This window comes from Lepeophtheirus salmonis, chromosome W, assembly GCF_016086655.4.
Source record: "Lepeophtheirus salmonis chromosome W, UVic_Lsal_1.4, whole genome shotgun sequence".
NCBI classification, from domain to species: Eukaryota; Metazoa; Arthropoda; class Copepoda; order Siphonostomatoida; family Caligidae; genus Lepeophtheirus; species Lepeophtheirus salmonis.
Window position 1 is genome coordinate 102,358 of NC_092585.1, and position 3,093 is coordinate 105,450.

At 30.3% G+C, this 3,093-nt stretch overlaps 1 long non-coding RNA gene across 1 annotated transcript; it reads left to right on the plus strand.

Annotated features, from left to right (window-relative positions):
* The first annotated feature begins 1,357 nt into the window (after positions 1 to 1,357).
* Positions 1,358 to 2,190, plus strand: LOC139907416 (uncharacterized). The gene is made up of 2 exons (XR_011784013.1): positions 1,358 to 1,636; positions 1,730 to 2,190. It is a non-coding gene; the product is annotated as an uncharacterized lncRNA (long non-coding RNA).
* The last annotated feature ends 903 nt before the right edge of the window (positions 2,191 to 3,093 follow it).

Sequence of the window (3,093 nt, forward strand, 5' to 3'; positions counted from 1 at the left end):
ATGATTGCTTCAATTATTCAAACCTTTCAACTTCTTCCAATGAATGCTCACTCCAGAACAACTTAACACAAATTTGGTGCACAAACATTACTATGAAAAATAACCATTATTATTACTCTTCATCATCATCAAAGGATTCAATGTCAAATCTTTAAATGCTTCCATTCCAAAGTCACCTTTTAAAGTTGTTTACTCCGAATTAAAATAGTAAAATTAAAAGTTATGGCCGAAAGATGTACCACTACCTCGAACTGATTATTTGTTATTTTTATTTTGTTGGTTGTCGAACGAGCCCATATTGTTTAGTTATTACTTATTGTACAATTTAGCAACACAAACACTCTATTTAAACGTCTGATTTAATAAAATGTTTATGAGTTGAATGTTGAAATGTAATATTTATATGTATATTTTTTTTGTTTTTTTGATTATTCATTATGTACATAATATCTAACTTTTCTGCATGGAATCACAACAGCAAATGCGATTACATAATTTTCAAACTATATAATTATTACATTATATAAGAAGTTATTTCAATGCAAAGTAATAATATTCAAAAATTTTACTCTTGCCAAAATTTGAATTTCTATAAACCTCAGTAAAAAGATCAATAGTGATGCAAATTGATCCTTTCTTTTCCCTCTTTCTTTATTGTGTATGAAAAACCGAAATGTTGACTAACCCGGTATTGTCGGAAAATTTAAAAATTTGTCAATCGCTCATATCTTTATTATTTATTTTTTTTCGGTGGCTGTTATCTCTTGTTCCAGCGTTCTTTTTGGGTTGATGTTTATCAAGTGTCAATGTTTTGAATTGGAGGCCATGGAAGTAGTCCTTTAGCATCATTTCTTGACTTCTTTCTTCTATTTCACATAACCTCCTCTTCCCCATATCTTTTTTTTAGAAATTGTTTTATTAATTGCTGAACAAGTTGTTCATGGCTATATTGTGATTTTTTGATGTATGTTAAAGATTTTCTAAGTTATTTTTTGTTTGTTTTTCTAAATCGCTATTTTTATTACAATTTACAAATTTTACAGAATCAATGTTTACATTCTTTTTTAGTGGGTATACAACAGTTTTATTGCAATTTTTAGGAGTGGAAGTTGAAAGAGAGGCCAGCTAAATTATTTTCAAAAAAAATATATAACTATTAATTATTAATATAATATAACTTAATTTTTTTTGTATCATTTATTTTTGTTTTTTATTATTAATCGTTAATTTTTCTGCTCATATTTTTTATTTTTAATTGAAATTTTTTGATATATAAAACATAGTTAATAAATTTTGCTGCATTTTCTTGAAATATTTGAAATTTATTTAACTTCCAAAATAAAGTCGTGGTTTTTTCCTTAATTTTTTTCTGAATATATAAAAACATAGATTAATAAACGTTGTTATTGGTTGCTGTTTTGTCATTTTCTTGGGTAAATGTTTCTATTTGAAATTTATTTAACTTCCAAAATAAAGTCGTGGTTTGTTTCCTCAATTTTTTTCCTTCTATTCTCCATCACATAATTTTTTCCCCCTTTGTTTTTTTTCGAAATATTGATTTTGATTTTTCTCTTTTAATATTTTTTGCTTAACTAAGTTATTTTTGGACTTCGAGGGTTTTTTCGGTTTCTTAGAGGTAAGATGAATCCTTTTTTTCATTTTTCACTTGGTTTTTTTCTAAATCACTATTAATGGTTTTTTTAAAATAATTTCTTATTAAACTTTCTAGGGGGTTTTACTTAAGTTTTCTTTTTTGGAGTGGAAGTCAAATGAGGAGAGGGCAATTAATTAAATACGGTCAGAAGCATCCGTATATACAATAAATTCTTTGAAGGATTTCAAAAGAGCTTCCATTGAATTTTTTCTGTATTTATATACAAAAATCACATATATAAATAATGGAAATATGAATTAAGATCCATTATTAAGTATGTAATAAGTATTTCATAGACTTTTATGACCTGAAATTGAAGACTGGCTGAACAATTCACACCTCTAGTAGGCTTTGTTCAACAGACCAACTGAACTCAGATGTGAGAGAATACTTAGATTACTTTAACATGGTGTTAAAGAAGCGTGATGGTGATGGCTAGTTTATGAAGATGATAGGCTGCGAAGATTAAACGGCAACATAGCATTGCACTTCTTACGGTAGGTGAAAATGTTGGATTGGCAGTGGCGTTATGGCTAGATAGATTTTGTTTCTGATAACTAGATAAGGTCTGTAAAAAAAGGCCTATAATATTATATTGTATCCTCCTATAGAACTCAGAAATGGTTATCTTGGGATTTTGTTACTGCGGGTCTTACCAAAAGCATTTAGGTCATGATTAATGGATATTATTTCTTAGTCAAACTCTAGGCTACAGGTTAACTGGTTTTACAAAAAGTCCAACCACAGATGAGACACTGGGGCTGAACCGCCTTGGGCATTTGAAAATGAAATTACTGCAGAGTCCCTCTCTGCTCTTCTCCTACGTTTAATACTGAACAATGGGTGAGGGGTTAATTGGTGGGGCCACAGGAAGGTGCATCCCGGTTTAGTGCAAACAACTAGGCTCTACAAGGCCAAAATCTTAAAGCATAAGAGTAAGATAAAGAAGTCTATAACATTTATAAGAAGGGCAAACGCCATTTTTGTTTCATAGTCTTCTCACTCCTGCCTATAAGGAGCGGGTCTTGACTCGTACGCGTGTGCTTCATTCTCTTCTTTAGTAATAAATTTACCTGTGCTTAGTCACATATTGCTCATCTCGTAATTGAAATGGAATCAAATGCTACTGATCGCCCTCCTGAAGAGGACTCAAATGAAATAATACACAAAGGTGTAATAAGGAAAGGATCAGAGGTAGCGTCATTGAAGAAGAAAAATATAAATAAAATGGAAGGAGAAGAAAAGAGTGATAATACAGGAATCAAGAACAGATAAGTTCCTTTTGCTTCGAATTACTTGCAAACTCTAAAGAAAAATTTAGCTGGCAAGGCAGTTAGGAACAGAATAATTGTTGACCTGAAGTCTTTGGATAGTGATTTAGCTTCCAATAGACCTACGGCTGTAGATCTGGAAAATATGATTTTCGAGATTCTGAAGTT